A 20883-nucleotide genomic window follows, 5' to 3' on the forward strand; every position below is an offset into this window, starting at 1 on the left:
TATGAACCCAGTTTTCTTTCCAGGATTCCGTACTTCCCACACCCCTGCAGTACCTTCATTGTTAGGCAGAGCGAAGGTGGGGCTCTTAACTTTAACTTCAAACGCTATACTCCTATAAGTAAAGCAGGTGGGCTCTCCAAACAACCACTTCCAACTCCTTCAGCTAGAGCATAGGAAAGGGAAGATTTGGTTCGTAATTAATTATTATAACAATGAGTTTGGCGGAAATATGAAGTTGGTAGCAGAAGAACTAGCTAATGTACTAGAGAAAGCCACTATGAACGTAAGTAGGGGCCCCATCAATATCATATGGGCAGGGGACTTCAACACGCATTTGTTTAAATGTAGTGCTGCTATGGTCTGTGGACTAGCTGACCCTCATGGTAACCCTTTTCCACATTTCAAGCATAATGAATACGGCGATGCATTAAATAGACTTGTACATAGGTGGAATCTGGAAATAATCAACGATGCTAAAGCAGATCAGATAGCCAAAACATTTAGGATGGGAAACCAAGAGTTTACTATTGATTTCGTCTTGGTTTCGGCCACATTAAATGGGAAAGTGTCAATTAATGGCTCCCTATTCTCTTGTCATAGCGACCATGCAATTTTTATTTGTTCACCTAAGCATCCTGTCTAAGGCGAAAGAACACGAGCGGGTAATGGAGGAACTAGTGCTAACCAGAAAAAACGGTTACCAATTAAAACTGACGCAGGCACAGAATTCGAATCTGGTCCCTGAAATAATAGCCGAAGCCAGGGAAGAAATTATATATTGCCTGGAGGAGGGATTCTCCCCTTCATTTTTAGCCACACAGTTCACAGCCCTATTGAAGAAATTAGAAGAGGCTTTAACTTGTTGAAAGTCACCAAATACTATTCCCACAACCCGATAGTTTGACTCGTTATGCTCAACAGCTAAAAGTGCCCTTGTCAGAGCTTTAAAAAGAAGTCCAAGAGACCCTGTCATGATTCGAGGATTACGGAATGTCTATAAGCAAGCAAGAAGAAGAGAAAAGGATCTCGGGGAGAAGGCCTGGGAAGAACTTGAACAGGCGGCTATTTCCGGTAGCAGGGATTTTTAGAAAGTTGTAAATGCCCCTTATTTTAAAAATTCAGAGAAACCGACCTTAAACACACCTATAGAGAAGGAAGCATGAGTGGGACATTTTAAAACTGTTTTTGGCTCCAGTACTCCCTTATTACCGCTGTCCCCTGAGCCAGACCCCTCTTTCCATGGGAGGTTGAGCTTTTCGTTATGAGAGGTTAGAAGTGGGTTGGAGGCCGGTGACCCTGGAAAGGCCCCAGGCCCTGGCGGCATGCCAATTGACCTCTTCCAGGAGAATTATGATATGTGGGTCCCTCTACGAACAAATGTTTTTAACTCTGTTCTGGTAGAGGGTCCTCCAATATCCTGGAATCATAGTGTAATAGTGCCGATATACAAAAAGGGAGACAGGGGCTCCCCAAAAAACTACCACCCCTTTTCCCTCCTGGACACCACTGCCAAGCTTATGGGACGGCTTTTATTAGCCGGACTGGAGGCTTGGGCAGAGGACCACAACATCTTGATGCAGGCGCAATATGGCTTCCGGAAGGGAATTGGGACGGTGGATCAATGCCTAAACCTCTCATTATGTATAGATAAATGTACAAAGGCAAAAGGTGGAAATATATGGCCTTCATGGATCCGACAGCAACCTTTGACTGTGTTTCCCATCAGAAGCTATGGCCCATGATGTAGGGGATGGGGATTGACCCCTTGATAATTCGTTTCATCCGCCAGCTGTACACACATGCCGCTGCCTGTGTACGATATGGTCAGAATGGGCAATGTACACGTTCTTTTAAGATCGAGAAGGGAGTAAGGCAGAGATGCGTCCTCGCCCCGTTTCTTTTTTCCATCTATACAAACTGGGTGGAGGCTGCCCTGGCCAACTCACGTTTGGACCTGCCCACATTCGCCAATACCCCTCTCCAGATATTGGCGTACGCGGATGATGCAGAATTATTGGCTAGAACAGGGATAGCTCTGCAGTCCCTCATAACATCGTACACGAAATTTAGGGCTTCATTAGATTTGAGAGTAAATGAATCTAAATCTTTCATAATTAAAGCAGGAGCGGGTAGAAGAGAGAAACACCACCATTTCCATCTGGCTTCAAAGAAAATAGAGGTGGTGGATTCCTTTCCATACCTGGGAGTCCTTTTTGATAAAAATCAGTCCTGGACTAAGTTGGTGGCAGCAAGGGCCAAAGGCATGGAAATGAGTCTTCAGGCTATTAAGACCTTCTCTAACAAGTTAGGAGCAAGCACTCTGACACTATTAAAACTATTGCGCAAAAACTAAGGCTGCGACAACTCATGGAGCAGGTGTCTGGGGGATGGCAAACGTAGACCAACTACAGAAAATAAAAGATAGCTTTTTTAAAAATAGGGTATCATTACCACACATTTTCAAATTACATCTTACATTTTGAACTGGGGTTACCATATCTGATTGATTCTATAAGATTGGCCCCAATAAAGTTATGGCTGTCAATTTGGTGTAGGTCCACTGTCAACTTAACACAACGTATTATTGAGGATTGTCGGAAACTGGATCAATATAAGAGGATTGGTTGGCTTTGTTATGTAGAGGCAGAATTTACTGCATTAGGGCAGGGTGAATTATTCTGGGATCCTGATTCTTGTAGGAGGGCTTCGAAAAAGAAAATAACTGAATTATTCTTGCAGCTTGCCAACTATGCCAGGAGGGCAAGAAATCATCTCCAAAAATCCTCCCTGGAATATGATCTTATTCCACTACGACCAGGGGAAGGGTTTTCGTACCTATCTAGCATCACGATTGCTCAGCATAGATTTATTTTATTACGTTTCTGACTGAATTTCATCCTACTGATGCTAGGGTACCCAGAGAAGAGATATAAACACTCACTTGTCCCCCGCCCATGCAATAGTCATTCTTCCCAGATGGGATCTATACCTAATTTTATTTTGTAAGTTTTATCATAATGAAATGAAAGTATTCATCCTCCCAATTTTAAGGTTTCACAATTTGTACTTCTTAAAGGCCCTCCCCGATCCGGTTGTATGCTTCTCCTTAGCCTCATTTTTGTGGGCCTGCATGAGGAAAAGTGGAAGGCTGTTGTTGTAAACTAAGGGATTTGGGTTAAAACTACGGCCTATTTAGTTAATATGGCCGGAGGACATTCTTACTGATCAATATGATTTTGTCAGCTTTTTAAATGGCTTTCGGACTCTATTTTTACTATGTGCATGGTAATTTAACAAACCTGTTTTAAACATTCACAATTCCTGAATGTATACATGGCTTTATAACTTGCTGTTTAGTACTTTGGAATAATTTATGCTTTTATGATCTCTTTTGAAAGATCGAATAAAGTTTTGTGAAGTGTAGTGGGTATCATATTGAAGCTACTAGTGTATGTAAATGTACAATGGAATTGCAGTTTTTATGTAAAACTGCAGGTAATGCATTCTGTCTCACTCCTGTATTGTAGGTAATCTACACTTTTTACATACCAACAAGATTGTAGGGGAAGGTGTCACAGAAATAAGCTTATCATGCTTTTCCACTGACCAAACATCCAGATTCAAAAGAAAGCAGGCAGGATATCCCTAAAACGTATACATTTTCTTCTCTCTGGTGCTTGCATCTGAGGCAGCTACATACCATTCTTTGTTTTTCAACCTGCGACATCAGAGGTACCTTTTTTATTAAGGAATGGGTCAACTGAACTCAGATGGTTTTTAGGACATGCATTCACAATGTAACATGCACCAAGTGGATCCCATTTGGTCACTGCAAGATCTACAAGAATAGTTTGATATTTCTTGAGCACTGTTAGTCAGTCATTAAACTGACACTCTGTCAAGGAGTTGGTCATTGAATTGACTTGACTTTTCAAGTATCGTAGCGACTGACAAGTTGTTTTTTCAGCGCAACGATACCTGGCAGTTCAGCTGCCTTTTCTCGGTTTGTACTCTGTGCTTTATACTATATTATGCCAAAAGATACATTTTAAGTCTCTCTACTGTCCTTTTCAAATATGTGGTAAAAAGAATTCCAGACACATCAGCTGGAGGAGTTCAATTTAACTGTTTGAATGTTCGTAGCTACTTTGGTTAGTTTGTGACTGGTCTGCTCTGCCTCTTCTGGGGCAATCTCTTTGTGCTGTACCCCTATGCGGGGGGGGCTGTATTTGCTTAGAACATCTACAAGGTTCCTCTGCTCTGCTGTTTAAGGTGGGAAATTGAGAAAGTGTGTTGGAAAGCATCTGCTTTTCAGAGCCCTTGGAAAAACCTCCACTGCCACCACCAAACACTTTCCTTAATGAGCTTTGTGCTTTATCAAGTGCTGTCAAGGTAGACGCGTGCTTGCCTATTTCCGTTAACTATTCCGTCACCAAAATGGCATAAGCACTGCCAGGCCTTTCTCTCACTATAGTGTACAAAGAAAGTGATGAATGGAATGCTTGAATTAATCTTGGCCACTGGTAATTACTTGGGCTGCATCCTTGCCCATCTTTATTTTGCACACCATGCCACCTTAGTTCAGACCGAGCCATATGTAAATCAGTCTTTACCTTACTCTAATGGGAACAGTCCAGCCTGAACTGTCAGGCCGTCTCCTCCCATGAGCGTCTTAAACATAAAATGCATGTTCCTAAGAAAGATGAAACTTTAATACCATATCTGGATATGCGTCAATTGAATCTCTACAAAGGAACATTAAAATTAAAGGTTATAACACTGTCATCCCCTAATGGTGATCATTTCTCAGACTAAAATGTGTTGGCAACATGTTTCACGCCTATTTTGGTCTTAAAGATCCAGGGCACTTCATCAGGACAAAAAACAAATGTAGTGTTGATATTACCCCACACAGAGCGGTGCCAAATCATGCTACCTACTGGGTGTGTATCTTGTTGATCCAGGACGGCCTATAGTGCTGTGCTAAGGCTTGTCATCGGATGGTGTGGAGGCGCCGCGTAGTATGCATGCTGCGGTTTGCGTTGGCAGCCAAGTCTGCATCAACAGGGTGATGAAGCGCCCTGGATCCTTAAGGAGTGACTACCATTAGGTCTGCCTCCCCAGACAGGAAGCACAACGTTTCCTTCCCTGTCTTCACACTTGACCCACTACCAGGTTTCAAACTAAAACCCAAGGTTGCCACAGCCTTCTTAGGCTTTTTTATCTCTGAATGGGTATTCCTATCAATAAAGTGTAGTACTAGGAAATCCCCTCACCATTTTAACCTCACACACAACACCCCATTTAAGAAACCACCCCCCTCACTTGCAATCATCTGTATGGCAGCTCTATTAAAAATCTCAGCAAAAGCGAACCTTCAGGGACCTGTTGTGCATTGTTGCGCCGGCCCAACGAGGAGCAACGCCCGATGATTAAGCATGACATCCTCTAGGGGATGTGTGAGGGCAACTTGAACAGCCTTTGACTGTCCACTCCCATTATCCCAACATAGGCACACTCTACAGCTGTGAGAATATGTGCCCTTTTCATTCTTCTACTTGACTTAGGAACACGAGCCCCTTGATTAACTCTTGGATATTTGTTGCAGACAGATATTAGAAACTGTTCAATACAAGTCAGTCTTAAAAAAAATAAAAAAAATGCAGTAGCTCTAAAAGTGTAGAAATACACAAGATTGTAGGTTTTCTCGATCTATGGAGTGCAAAAAATAAACATATTTTCCTTGCTTGTCATTGTAGACTATTACAATAGAGCAGAAAAAAGAAAAGCCACTTTCTGTCTTTGTTGCTTTAAGCAGCTTCTCCCAGTATGCTCCATGACCTGACCTGCCTTTCACTTCGGCTGCTGTCTCTGGCAGCCATTGTGGCGTCAGAACTCGACTGTAATAACGTATAATAGTCTAGTTCTGATGACTTTTCTTTAAAATTGGGGACTGGGTGCATCACAAGTCACCGATCATAAAGAAATTATACTAGGCTACTAGGTTCCCTCCCACATGGTGACCACTTCAAATGGAGTGTGGCATCTGTCTATCCCAGGATGCACCATTCTGCCCACTCCCAACATTAATGTAACAAGTTGTTTGATTCCTTGGAGAGCCCACTTTTGTCGCAATGTTCAGGGGTTAGCACAGCTGATGAGTCAGTGTAATCCTGTACTCGCCAATTGGGTGACCAAGTCTTTGCACAGTAAAAACGTGTTGTACTGGCAGAACATATAAAGTACATGTTTTCTCTGTGTCATATGTATCTGAAAGAAACACGTTAGTGTTAGATTCCTTACCTTAGAATATCCCCAGGTGTCAGACTGGATCCAGAAAGTTTTTGCAAGCAGTACCTCTGCGCGTCAGTAGGGGGTGTTGTGCGGCTCCTTGTCCTTCGCTGGCATCGTATGCGCCGAGATGACGTCACGGAGACTACTTAGGCGCCACCAATGTGCGCTGACGTCAGTTCTTTCTTTTTCCGCGCCAGTAAGCGCAGATCCGGTTAGAGCACGTACCGTAGTCACTTTTTTGACTATATTTTTGAGACTTATGTCTCCTGTAAGTTTGATTCTCCAGTATTTGGGGTGTCTCTCATAGAATCACATGCCTGAATCATTCCCCGTCGTCAAAGTGGGAGTCCCACGGTACATAGAAAAGCAATAATCATGCATATAGTAACCAAAAAACCCTGGTAACCTGAAACCTGAAGCTACAAGGAAGAAAACTTCCACACCTATGACTATCACAGTCATTATGTACAGTCCAAACTGTAGCCAATCTGGCGACAGCACCCACCAGAATGTTCTCCTCAGAGGCTCAGGCTCTCGGATTTTCTACCGCACGTCGTGTGAAGGGAGTCTCCCTGAGCACTGCTAAGTACTTCAGTTTTTTGATTATTTCAAGATGTCAACTTCTAAGAGATCTCTCTTTAGGCCTTGAGTCCTGTGGAAAGCTCCGGCTCTTCTCTGAAGATCCTCACAAGAAATGTATCTACTGCCTCTATCCGGAACATGAGGTGAGGGATTATAAGATCTGCAGGACATTCCCTCAGAAAACCCTCGGGGATAGAGAAGGGCGGCTACTTCTGTGGCTACAGAAGATTAAGGACAAGGACAACCCTTTATCTGAGGTAGAAAGTGCAGCCTTTGGGTCCTCTGTATCCTCCAGAAAGAGGATGGCTGAAGAAGAATTATCTTCTCCTGGGGCGAAGGTGTTGAGGAAAGTTCAGCCTGCTAAGGGCTCTGGCCAGTCTTCTTCAACTTCTTCAAAGAAGACTTCTCCACCTTCAAAATCCAAGGCTGCTATGCCCCCGAGGAAATCAGGAAAGTCTCTGCCAACTAAAAGATTTCCTGACAAAGATTTACCTCAGGTAAAAATGCCGTTGTCGATGGTGTCGTCTCCGAGACCAAAAATGATTATGACGTCGGCTTCGTCTCCGTCGACGCTGATCTCTGAGTGTCAGATCCATCTCGTCGACGAAGGAAGTGTCACATCTCGTCTCTGCCCCGTCGACACTAAGGACAAAAAAGACTTAATCGACTGCTGCGTCAACGCCCACCTCGTCGACGAAGATTACCGTACCGTCGACGGCTGTCCCGTTGACGAAGACTGACTCATTGACGGTAAAGATTTCCTCGTCGTCGACCTCTTCGTCGAGGAAGCTTGCCTCGTCGTCGACCTCTTCGTCGAGGAAGCTTGCCTCGTCGTCGACCTCTTCGTCGAGGAAGCTTGCCTCGTCGTCGACCTCTTCGTCGACCAAGATTGCCTCGTCGTCGACCTCTTCGTCGACCAAGATTGCCTCGTCGTCGACCTCTTCGTCGACCAAGATTGCCTCGTCGTCGACCTCTTCGTCGACCAAGATTGCCTCGTCGTCGACCTCTTCGTCGACCAAGATTGCCTCGTCGTCGACCTCTTCGTCGACCAAGATTGCCTCGTCGTCGACCTCTTCGTCGACCAAGATTGCCTCGCCGTCGACCTCTTCGTCGACCAAGATTGCCTCGTCGACCAAGATTGCCTCGTCGTCGACCTCTTCGTCGACCAAGATTGCCTCGTCGTCGACCAAGATTGCCTCGTCGTCGACCAAGATTGCCTCGTCGTCGACCTCTTCGTCGACCAAGATTGCCTCGTCGTCGACCTCTTCGTCGACCAAGATTGCCTCGTCGTCGACCTCTTCGTCGACCAAGATTGCCTCGTCGTCGACCTCTTCGTCGACCAAGATTGCCTCGCCGTCGACCTCTTCGTCGACCAAGATTGCCTCGTCGACCAAGATTGCCTCGTCGTCGACCTCTTCGTCGACCAAGATTGCCTCGTCGTCGACCTCTTCGTCGACCAAGATTGCCTCGTCGCCGAAAATGGCCTCGTCGTCGAAGACCGCTTCCGTATCAGATGCATTATTGCCTCTACCACCATCGTCGACTGTCCCGTCGACTGCATTCTCGTTGACACCTCTATCTACCTGCACAGATATGAAGGTTTGGACTGCAACTTCGGCGTCTGCCTTATCTATCCAACCGTCGACGGCGGTTTCTCCTCTTCAACGCCGTGGATCCTCTTTTGAAGCCTTATCACCATTAAAACTGCCGGAACAGCTTTTAGATTCTGAGGATGAGGACGACGAATCTGGGGATGACCGATTTCGCACGGCGAGGAGTCCATCAGAACTATTTATCAAGTACCAGGATGACGACCAGGAGGAAGATCCAGGTACTGTACCATAACCTCCACCCCCTTCTGCACAAATGCCTTTAGACCTGCTGAACAACTTACAATATATGTTACAGGACTATTATCGGCGCTTTCCTCTTTTGGAATCGGCGGAGTCTCTTCCGTCTACGCCTATGCCAAGGGTTCCTATACCCTCTTTTCAATCTCCAAGACCACCGTCTCCACTGCCGTCTCGTCATTCACATGACGCGAATACTACTGATGAGGACAGAGAAGAGGGAGAGGTGGATGACCATTCAGTGCTGTCGGAGTGGGACGAATATCAAATCCAAACACCATCGCCAACCGCTCCGGCCCCCGTGGACTCTCCTCCGGTGGATTTCGGGAGTTTTCATCTCCTGAGGAAGAGAGCAACTAAAAGATTTCTTATTCCAATGGAAGCAAAAAAGGATGACTACTTCCTTTGATTTTAAGGACCAACCAAGAAAACCGATTAGGACAATTCCGATTCTAGATTTATTTGGAAAGAGGGCTTAAAGATCATGGCTACACCAAATTCTCTCCCAGCAGTCTGACCACGGTTAGACAAAAAATATAAAGCACCAAACGACTCACCGGCATGTCTAATCGGCCAGCCTAAAGCTGACTCCGTCATAGCCTAGGCGGCGCAGAGACGGGCCAGGAACCCCTCGTCTCCTATATCAGCTCCACCTGACAGAGATGGCAGACGATTTGACGCAATTGGGGAAAAAGGTCTCCACGATGACGGCAACCACGGTTCGGGCTGCAAACTCCCTAGCCATATCAGGGAGATACGATCGATCGTCAAATGTGGTCCGACATCTCCCCCTACATTAATATGCTGCCGGAACCTTCAAAGTCCGAGGCCTTGAAAATCTTGCAACAGGGGGAATATACCTTGGCGGAAATCATCGATGCAGCCGTGGATGTGGCATCTACTGGATTTAGGCAATTGGCGGGTGCAGCAGTATTGAGGAGACAAGGTTGGCTGAAGTCAACATCTTTCCGTCAAGAAGTTCAGACGAAAATCATCGATATGCCGTTCGATGGAGAGTGTCTGTTCGGACAGCATGTTGATGAAGCCCTTCAGGCTATTAAAAAAAGATACAGAGACGGCTAGGTCTCTTGGCAGCCTGCAGTTCCGAAGATCTTCCTTCCGTGGTGCCAAAGGACTTGGATCCTTCTCCAACAGGGGAGGTTATAATCAGCAGCGTTCATATCAATCCTCCCAGACTTGTCAAAGATTCCAAAACTACAGACCGCAATCTTATGGACAGCGAAGTCAGTCTTATTCGCAGTCAAGAAAGAAGCAATCCTTTCGTGGACGAGAGTCCAATAAAAAACAATGAGGTCAGCCACCTGCCACCATTTCTGCCGTTGCCGAAGATAAAAATTGGAGGAAAAAAAATCCCACTTCTATGGGAACTGGTCCAAAATTACTACAGGCAAGTGGGTTTTGGATATAGTAGCCAGAGGCCATGCTCTGGAATTCACAACGATTCCACCAAATTCTCCTCCCAAGGGTCCACCCCCTGTTCATCTCAAGGAGCTCTTTTCCCAAATAAATCTGATGTTCCGGAAGGGGGCAATCGAAAAAGTCCCTCTGTTACAAAGAGGAGCAGGTTCCTATTCAAGATTTTTCCTCATTCGGGAGAATGGCGCCCTATTCCCGACATTCGTGCCCTCAACAAATTCTTAAAGAAGCTGTCCTTCCGAATGTTAACACTTCAAGAAATTCTGCAGTTACTTTCGGGGGGGAATCACATGGCCACCCTCGACCTCCAGGACGCTTATTTTTATGTGCCGATCCTTCCCAGACAGAGAATTTCTACGGTTCAGAGTGGCTGGCAGAGACTTTCAATTCAGAGTCCTTCCATTTAGACTCCATTCAGCACCCCGGGTATTTACAAAGGTCATAGCGCCTGTCACCGCACACCTTCGCCTGCAGGGCGTTCAAATTTTCCTGTACTTAGATGACTGCCTTATCAAGGCGAATTCTTTCAAAACAACATCCGAACATGTTCAGAAGTGCCTCTTACTTTTCCAGTCTCTGGGTCTTTCCATAAATTTAGAAAAGTCTCATCTGACTCCATCGCAGAGAAGGACTTTTCTAGGAGCAACACTGGACACAAAACTGGCCAACGCTTTTGTCTCAAAAGAAAGACAAATTAAGATATGCAACCTCGCGCGCTCACTGCTGTCAAAAGAGTGCGTTTCAGTCCGTTTGTACAAATCCTTCCTAGGAATGATTTCGTCCTGCATTTATCTGATTCCCAACTGCCGTTACAGAATGAGGCCACTACAGGAAGAGCTCAACCATCAATGGCTCCAGATTTCTGGATCGTTCGAGGACATCATTCGCATCACCATACGGATGCAGGAAGCCTTTCATTGGTGGAGCCAGATGAAGAACTTGAAAGAAGGGTGTGCATTTCTAGTCGAAATGCCGGATTTCACCATAACCACAGATGCTTCCCTCTAGGGATGGGGGGGGGGCGCACCTTCAAGGGATGACAGTCAACGGCAAGTGGTCTTTGGAGCAAAAAAGGTTGCATATCAACCTTCTAGAGCTGCGAGCCATATTCTTGGCTCTAAAATCCTTTCAAACCATCATCAGAGGAGCATGCATACTAATATGAACGGACAATACGACAAGTATGCATTACTTGCACAAGCAAGGCGGGACAAGGTCAGCCATATTATCTCAGCAAGCGCAAGAGATTTGGGATTGGGCGATTCGTCACAAAATCAGCCTCAAAGCCATTCATGTCCCAGGAGTCACCAATGTTCTGGCAGATCCACAACATCAAACCACGAATGGGAATTGCATCAACCATCCCTAGACAGAGTGTTTCAAATATGGGGGCATCCCGATCTGGACCTCTTTGCAACCAGCCAGAACCGCAAATGCCCATCCTTTGCAAGTTGGGTTCCCCACAAAGACTCACTCCGGAATGCATTTTTGATGAATTGGTCACAAATATATGCCTACGCTTTTCCACCGATTCCGTTGGTTCCACGAGTTCTGCGCAGGATCAAGAAACAACCTTGCCGCATGATACTAATTGCTCCCAGGTGGCCTCGCCAGTACTGGTTTACGGAACTTCTCCTCCTCTCGGAGTGCGAGCCCATCCAGTTCCGGCCAATTCCGAATCTTCTGACTCTCCAGAACGGACAAATTTGGCATCCGGACCCGGCATCGCTGAGATTAGCGGCATGGCTCCTCAACACCTTGAATTTGCTCACCTAGATATTCCTCCAGACTGTCAGAAGGTTTCGGCTAATGCTCAGGTACCTGCTACGAATAAAACTTACAAATTAAAATGGAAGAGATTTTGCATGTGGTGTCAGTCTGCCAATCTCCACCCTATTCAGGCAAGACCTGAGCAAATTCTGCCATTCTTTCTACAATTGGCAAGGTCCGGCCTCTCCCATTCTACTCTGAAGGTGTTCTTGACTGCAATTTCAAGGTTTTGGAAGGATGGTGTTAACTCCCTTTATTCGAATAGTCCTTCAATTTTTCAAGGGATTGTTTCGGATGTTCCCACCTATTCGACGTCCACCTCCTTCTTGGCACCTTAATATAGTGCTTACTCAATTAATGCGGCACCCTTTCGAACCCATTCACAAGGTGGATTTAAAGTTCCTTTCTTGGAAAGTTTCCTTGTTACTAGCTTTAACATCAACCAGAAGAGTTAGTGACCTCCAAGTGTTCACAATTCACCCACCTTTTCTGCAATTTACATCCAAATCTGTAGTGCTGCGCACTAACCCAAAATTCATGCCAAAGGTCCTGGCGGATTTCCACCTTAATGAGCCTATAATTTTAAGAACTTTCTTCCCAAATCCGCTCACGGCTGCAGAAAGAGCTTTTCATTCCCTTGACATCAAAAGATGTCTCAAATTCTATTTACAACGGACAGCAACAATACGCAAATCAGATCAACTCTTTGTGGCATATGGCAAACCACGCCAAGGACATTCGGTCTCAAAACCAACCATTGCTCGATGGATCTCTGCTGCAATTTGCTTATGCCATGATGAAGCGGGAAGACCATTGCAAGCAACCCCAAGAGCGCACTCTACAAGAGCAATCTCTTCATCGACAGCTCTTTTTGCCGGTGTGCCTCTTTACCAGATCTGTAAAGCGGCAACATGGTCCAACAGACACACTTTTACCAAACACTACTGTTTGGAAGCTGCAAGCGATACAGATGCATCAGTGGGACAAGCTGTTCTGCGCAATCTTTTCAAATAAGGTGAGCCTCTGTTCTCCCTCCTCCACTATGCTTTTCTATAAGACGCTTTTCCTTACTATTTCTATCTTGAAATTGTTCTGCAGATGTTGAAGCACACATGTATTTCTCTGTGGTTATACTGTTTGATAATGTATATTGTCTATGATACAAAAACAGCATCTCACGAGCATGATGTTACGTACTGATATCTACTCTGATTCAGGCATGTGATTCTATGAAAGACACCCCAAATACTGGAGAAGAACAATAGTTACTTACCTGTAATCTGTGGTTCTCCAGTATTGGTGTCTTTTATAGATTCACATGCAACCCGCCCACCTCCCCTCAGAGGCTTTTCGGCTATTATGTATTGGTTCACTCCTGTGCGAGAAAATCTGAGAGCCTGAGCCTGTGAGGAGAACATTCTGGTGGGTGCTGTCGTCTGATTGGTTGCAGTTTGGACTATACATAATGACTGTGATAGTCATAGGTGTGGAAGTTTTGTTCCTTGTAGCTTAGGCTTCTTTACTTCCTGGTTTCAGGTTACCAGGGTTTTTTGGTTATTATATGCATGATTATTGCTTTTCTATGTACCGTGGGACTCCCACTCCGACGACGGGGAATGATTCAGGCATGTGAATCTATGAAAGACATCAATACTGGAGAACCACAGATTACAGGTAAGTAACTATTGTTCGTCTACTCTGGTGCACGTAGGGATGCCTGGTTTTAAGTCTTGTGGGACCTGCCGTCGCAATATGCCGGTGGCGGACCCCTACGACGTCTGTTTCTACTGCCTGGAGAGCGACCACGACTCCCGGTCCTCTATGGACTGTCTGGCCATGGCCCCGTAGGCCTTGAGGGAGCGGCGCCGGAAGCTGCTTGAGGTCCGGCACTCGTCCCAGCGCCTTTCACGGTCCAAGGGCCGCTCCAGAGAATGCTCGCGGGGCCACCTATCATCGCCCCTTGGGCTCAAAGTCTTCACCCTCGGATTCGGGTAAGAGAAGACACAAAAAAATCGAAGAAGCGTTGTCGGTCTCCGACGTCCCCCTGTTGGTCCACAGATGCTGATGAGGGGGAGAGGGGTTCTGCCCCTGCGGCTCCTTCGGAGCCCGGGAGTCCCGCGGCCTACCCACCTTATTCGGATCAGTCGACGACTCCTGCACAGGTGCAAGAATGTCTTGCTACCTTGGACTGCCTGTTTAGGCCTCGGGCTCGCGCCCTTGGGTCCCGTGTCAGGATCAGGTCTGTCCGGCACCGGCGGCTCCGGCACCGCAAAACTTGCGCCGCTGGCTCTGGCCACGGTGCCACAAGTTCCTACGCTGCCGGCTCCAGCGCCACCCTCTGCTCCGCCTCTGGTGCCGCAGTGGATGCCATTTATTTCGGTCCTGCCCAGGTTCCAGGCCAATTTTGTCCCTACCTGGGATCCGCATTGGGACACGGCGCCGGTTCAGCCCCGTCCGGCACTGTTCCCGGCACCATTTGTTCCTTCCCCGGGCCCTGCCGTTGCCGCCGCAGTCTGTATCACATACGGCGGAGGTGGAGGATGACTGTGAGGGGTCCGAGGACCCTCTTGCTCGTCAGTGTGACTCTGAGCAGGACTGGGCGGACGAGTTAGAGGAGGCCGGCGGCCTTAATGTCGCCTCTGACCAGGGATTTGCGTCTCCTTCGCCTACCATAAAGGAGGGCGCTTCTTACACTGTGGTGCTCTGTCGGGCAGCTGAGGTCCTCAACCTTGATCTCCCTACGGTGGCCATAAAAACTAATCTCCTCACTGAGGTGCTCCAGACGGCGTCCACTTCGTCGGAGCCCCTGCTGCCATTTAATGACGCCCATACTGACGTCTTACTGGGCACTTGGTCGCGGCCAGGCACAGGGGTCCCTGTGGATAAGAACGTCGGCAGGCGTCATCGCCCGACGCCGGGTGACCCTGCCTTTCTGACCACTCATTGTACGCCTGAGAGCCTGGTCATCCAAGCTTAGATGTCCCAGAGTGCCTTTCCCACGGCTCCGCCGGATAAGGACTCTAAGAAGCTGTAGCAGTTCGGCAAGCGGTTGTTCTCTTCGGCCAGCTTAGGGCTGCGGTCGGTGAACACTGCCTGCCTATTAGGCCGCTATTCCCACGCGGTGTGGGATACAGTTGCACAGGTGTTGCCTAAGTGTCCTGAAGGAACCCAAGCTGTGCTGTCCCAAGCTGTTGCCGAGGGTAAAGATGCGGCTATGTTCGCCATTCGGTGTGGTTTGGACACCGCGGACTCACTAGGTAGAGCAATTGTTAAGAATGTGGCGCTTCGTCGCCACGCCTGGTTGAGTTCTACTGGGTTCTCGCCAGATGTCCAAAGCTCACTCATGGACATGCCCTTTGATGGCAGTCGCCTGTTTGGCGATAAAGCCGACAGTGCGCTGGAGCGTTTTAGGGACTCGCGGCCAAGTCCTTAGGTCTTTCCACGAAAAGCCCAGCCACTCCTGGTTTTCGTTCCTTTCGTGGCCACGGAAGGGTCGCCCAGGCACGTTCCTTCAGCAAGCCTGTGCAGACCCAGCCTCAGTGCGGCCGCGGACGCAGTTTCCGCAGGGGCGGGTCTGGGAATCCGCGTGGGGGTCAGTCTACCTCCGCCCCGCTGGGTGGCAGGATCCGCCATTACCTCCCCCACTGGCACGCTATCACATCAGACAAGTGGGTGTTGCAGATCATCCGCAAAGGTTACTCCCTTCCCTTTCAGTCCACCCTTCCAGCCATGCCACCTCAGTACCACCGCATGTTGGGGGAACACTTGGCACTTCTCCAGCAGGAAGTCACAGCCCTCTTGGCCAAGGGGCCATTGGGTGCGTTCCTGGGCCAGAAGTAGGGAGTGGTTGTTATTCCCACTACTTTCTGGTCCCCAAGAAGGACAAAGGGGGTCTGCGTCCCATCTTGGACCTCCGGAAAGTCAACCGCTTCCTCCAGAAGGAGAAGTTCAAGATGTTGACTTTGGCTCAGGTCTTGTCTGCTCTCGATCCAGGAAACTGGATGGCAGCGTTGGATTTGCAGGACGCCTATTTTCATGTTCCCGTCCTGCCAGCCCACCGGCATTACCTGCGGTTCATGGTAGGCCACGAGCACTTTCAGTTTACCGTGCCCCCCTTTGGCCTTACCAGCGCCCCTTGGGTGTTCACGAAAGTGATGGCGGTGGTCGCAGCTCATCTGCGCAGATCGGGGTCTCAGTCTTCCCCTATCTAGACGACTGGTTGTTGAAGGTGTGCTCGCCCCAAACGGTCGTCTCCCACCTCCAGGCTACGGCCAACTTCCTGCATTTGCTGGGGTTTTCCATCAATGTGACGAAGTCGCACCTGAATCCCTCTCAGAAGCTTCAATTAATCGGAGCGGTTCTGGATTTGGCGCAGTTTCGGGTCTATCCTCCTGAACAGCGGATCTGGGATATTCAGGCTATGATTCCGATCTTTCAGCCTCTATCCCGGGTTTCAGTCAGGATGACCCTCCGGCTCCTGGGCCTGATGGCCCCCTGCATCCTGCTAGTGCAGCATGCCAGATGGCATATGCGGGCTCTGCAGTGGGACCTGAAGTTTCCGTGGGCACAGCATCAGGGCAACCTGTCCGATCCCGTCCAGATCTCGGGGGCACTGCACGTCAATTGCAGTGGTGGCTCACGAATCACGATTGGGTCCAAGGCAGATCCCTCTCCCTTCCCCAACTGGAGTTCACAGTGGTGACGGATGCATCCCTCCTGGAATGGGATGTCCACATGGGAGAGGCGGAGATCAGGGGCCTCTGGTCTCCCGGCTCCATATCAACCTTCTAGAGCTGCAGGCGATCAGACTTGCTCTGAAAGCCTTCCTTCTCTCTGTCCGGGAACAGGTAGTGCAGGTGTTCACAGACAACACCACCGCCATGTAGTAGTGCAACAAACAGGGCGGGGTGGGGTTGTGGACCCTATGTCAGGAGGCTCTGCGCCTCTGGACATGGCTGGAACATCGGGGCATGTCTCTGGTGGTTCAACACCTGGCAGGCTCCCTGAATGCCAGGGCGGATGAACTCAGTTGCAGATGCATGTTGGATCACGAATGGCGCCTGACCTCTGACGTGGTGCAAGGTATCTTTCTGCAGTGGGGAGAGCCTTGGTTAGATCTTTTCGCCACTGAAGAGAACACGCAATGTCATCAATTCTGTGTGTTTTACGAATTTCCAAGACGGCACTCGCTCGGAGACGCTTTTCGTCGCGAGTGGAGTTGCAGTCTGTTGTACGCCTTTCCGCCTATACCACTTCTGCCCAGAGTGCGGAAGAAGATCACGTGCGACCGGGTCCAAGTCATTCTTGTGGCTCCGGATTGGGCAAGAAGAGTATGGTATCCTGAGCTACTCAGTCTGGCAATCTGTCCTCCGATCAGACTGCCTCTTCGGGAGGATCTTCTGTCACAGCAGCATGGAACGGTCCTTCACCCGAACCTGTCCAGCCTCCACCTCCATGCGTGGAGATTGTGCGGCAACAGTTGACAGCTTTTGACCTTCCTGCCGAAGTCTGTGATGTTGTTTTGGCAGCCAGGCGTAACTCCACTAAAACGGTGTACACCTGCATGTGGAATAAATTTGTGGCATGGTGCACAGCGAAGGCTGTGGATCCCCTTTCTGCCCCTCTTTCAGAAGTTCTTCTGTTCCTCCTTTCTCTGGCCCAGCAGGGCTCTGCTCTGGGCACTATCAAGGGCTATCTCTCGGCCATTTCCGCCTTTTAAGGCTTCCAGATCACCCTTCTCTTTTTAAGTCCCCTGTTAGTCATTTCTTGAAAGGCATTACACACATGTTCCCTCTGGTCCCCTTTATAATGCCTCAGTGGGACTTGAATCTTGTGTTGACTTATTTGATGTGCGCTCCCTTTGAGCCGCTTCACAACTGTCCTTTGTCTTCTCACCTTAAAGACTGCTTTCCTGGTTGCTATCACCACTGCCAGAAGAGTGAGCGAGCCCCAGGCTCTTTCTTCTAAACCTCCTTTCCTTTCTGTTCATCTGGACAAGGTGGTGTTAAGGACCCGTCCTTCTTTTCTGCCCAAGGTTGTCACGCCCTTCCACATCGGGCAGACCGTCACTTTGCCCACCTTCTTTCAGCCTCCGCATCCTTCGAAAGAGGAAGAGAAGCTCCACCGTCTGGACCCAAAACGTGCGCTCTCGTTCTATCTGAAGCGCACACAACCGTTCCGGGTGGAAGATCAACTTTTTTTTTTTTTTCAAAAACCTTTATTAAGTACATAGTGTTCGTACACAGCATGATGCCTACAACCATCCTTGGCCAGCAGTGTTATGATAAGGAAAGAGTAGGAGTGTACACAGCGGATCGCCAACAACCCAAGAGGGCAGGCCGCGTCAAGAACCAGAAGGCGGTTTCAGTTTTTTTTTTTCCCCCTTTTGTATGTTTCCCTCCCTTTTACTTTAGGTGGAACTAGGGATCACAAACCCTAACAATGTTGGAGAACAGTTAACAAAACCCCCAGTCAACTAGCCTCATGGTGAGAGTGGTCTCTAAGGGTACCCTAGCACTTTTGCCTAATGAGCCGCCCGCACCGCAGGACACAGTCTTAAGTACGGAGCTACAGCAGAGGTGGTCTCTCCCACCTGATCAGTCTTGCATGCCCCAATGGCAATCCCAGCACACCACCCAGGAAGCTGTGCAGCCACCCCTGGATCACTCAGTGCTCAGCCGGCCCTCCCAAGTGTTCAACCGCTGCAGTGTGTCGAAAGCGGCCACCTGCCACTCCAGCCCCAGTCCGCGCCGCAGGAATTTCTCAGCTCTCTAGCTGGGCGATTAGGACGGAGGCGCTACGTCAGATGCCAGCGGGGTGCGCAGCAGGTACGCCTTCAGTGGGCCCCATATGTCCCGGGGTCGGGAAGCCGACGGAAGGAGGTCAGAGTACAGGGCAAGCCGCTCCTGCCAGCAAATCATCGTTTCGAGCCAATCCTTAAATTTAGGCGCCCTTCCTCTGCCCCATCTGCAAGCCACCTTCCATTTAGCAAGGAGGAAACGGACAGAGGCGAATCTTCTGTGTATCATCGGGAGCTTTTCCGTATACCCCAGTATGCCCAGCAGCGGAGAAGGTGAAAGCGAAGTGTCCAACATTTTCCCGACTGCTTCAAATATCCGTTCCCAATATTCCTGAAGGGCCGGGCAGCTCCAAGCCAGTTAAAGCATATCCGCATCGTCAGCGCGACATCTATCGCATCTGGCGTCCCCTCTCAGTCTGTATCGGTGCGGGCGGGCATGTAATAGTAGCGTTGTAGATACTTGTAGTGCGTAATACGCAGCCTATAGCTAGCAGACACCTTCTCCGTCTGTGTGCAGCAATAGAGACACTCCTGGTCCGAGATCTCCTGCCCCAGCTTGTGCGACCAACTAGCTCGAGCAGCGCACTGCGGTGTGCTCATTTCCGCGTAGAGGGATCTATAGAGGATAGAAACCAAGTGAGATGCAGTCTTCGCCGCCAGGAGCGTGTGCATCTGAGGAAGCTCCTGCGGATATCCCGGGGTGCAAGCCCGTATGCCTTCCCGGAGTCGGGCGTAAAGGAATATTTCCATGCCAGTTGGCGGAGAATCGCCACACACCTGATGTAGCGTGACAAATTTCCCATTTTTATATAGGTCACCCCACGTGTGGATTCCTCGCTGTCTTTTGAATTTTTTTAAAATACCCTCCTGAAAGAGGGTCAATTGGGGATGGAACGCCAGCGGCAATCGAGGGGGGATTTGCAACCATGGGGGCCTGCATTTTGTGTAAGACCCATTGCCATGCACGCACCGTGCAGTCTACCGTCGTGGGGCCCGCTCGCAGCGCGATGTTTGTTGCAGCACTGCACCCTCTATCGGGACAGGGTCCGCCAGCCAATGCTCCACAGCCAGGTGAGCAGTGTACTTCGGGCCACTGAACCAGTAGTACGCATAGTGCGCCTGGGCGCATATATAGTATAATTCAAAGTTAGGAAGCTCGAGCCCTCCCATCGGATACGGACTGGCCAGCGTCTCCCACTTTATGCGCGGTTGCTTACCGCCCCACACCAGTCGTATAAGTTCTGTCCGCAGAGTGTCGAAGAAGGGTCGCCCAGGGTGGTATGGGATATTCAAGAAGTAGTAAAGGAACTTAGGTAGCACTATCATTTTGACCAGGGATATCCTGTCGGCCATGGACAGCGGCATGGCTATCCACCTCGTTATAGTATCGCGGAGTGTATCGATGGCCCGGCCGTAATTGTCACGGATCAGTTCCTCCCTGACTAGGGAGACGTTGACGCCCAAGTACCGAGCGGTAGTGTCACACCACTCCAGCGGGTAGTCAACCGCAAAGGGAGTAGCAGCCGGGGTCAGAGGAAGAATTTGGGATTTCGACCAATTAATTTGTATTCCTGAGAGCCCCCAAAATCGTACGAACTCCCGAAGGATCGGGTTGAGGTTGTGTACTGGATCCTTGATGTATAGGGTGACAGCGTTCGCATATAGCGAAATCCGGATAGGACGCAGCAGGCATCTCAGGGCTTTCTCCTGATGGTATTGGCGAATCTTGGCCGCCAATGGCTCCATTGCCAAGGCGAATAACAACGGCGACAGCGGGCACCCCTGTCTAGTGCCACGGAATAGCGGTACAGCCGCGGACACACGGCCATTAATCTGCCCTCGGGCCACCGGGGCCATATAGATCAATTTGATCCAAGCGGAAAACCCAACCGGGAACCCTATGCATCGAAGCACCGCATGCAGATAATCCCACTCTACCGAGTCGAATGCCTTGGTGGCATCCAAGAAGACAGCCGCCAGTGGCAGTTGCGGGGCCACCTGTTGGATAATCGAAAAGAGGGTGCGAAGGTTATGGGAAGTGGATCGTCCAGGAATAAAACCTGCCTGATCCGGCAGAATTAGCTTATCCATCAGGTGGTTAAGTCGGTTAGCCAGCAGCTTAGTGAGGATTTTACTATCTACGTTTATAAG

The 20883-nt window shown here is 49.0% G+C and overlaps 1 protein-coding gene across 2 annotated transcripts in view; it reads left to right on the plus strand.

Annotated features, from left to right (window-relative positions):
- The window catches only part of RAD23B (RAD23 nucleotide excision repair protein B), a 354987-nt gene that overhangs the window by 84658 nt on the left and 249446 nt on the right, over positions 1-20883 (plus strand). The gene's annotated exons all lie outside the window — the stretch shown is intronic.

This window comes from Triturus cristatus, chromosome 2_2 (assembly GCF_964204655.1).
Source record: "Triturus cristatus chromosome 2_2, aTriCri1.1, whole genome shotgun sequence".
Taxonomy (NCBI): Eukaryota; Metazoa; Chordata; class Amphibia; order Caudata; family Salamandridae; genus Triturus; species Triturus cristatus.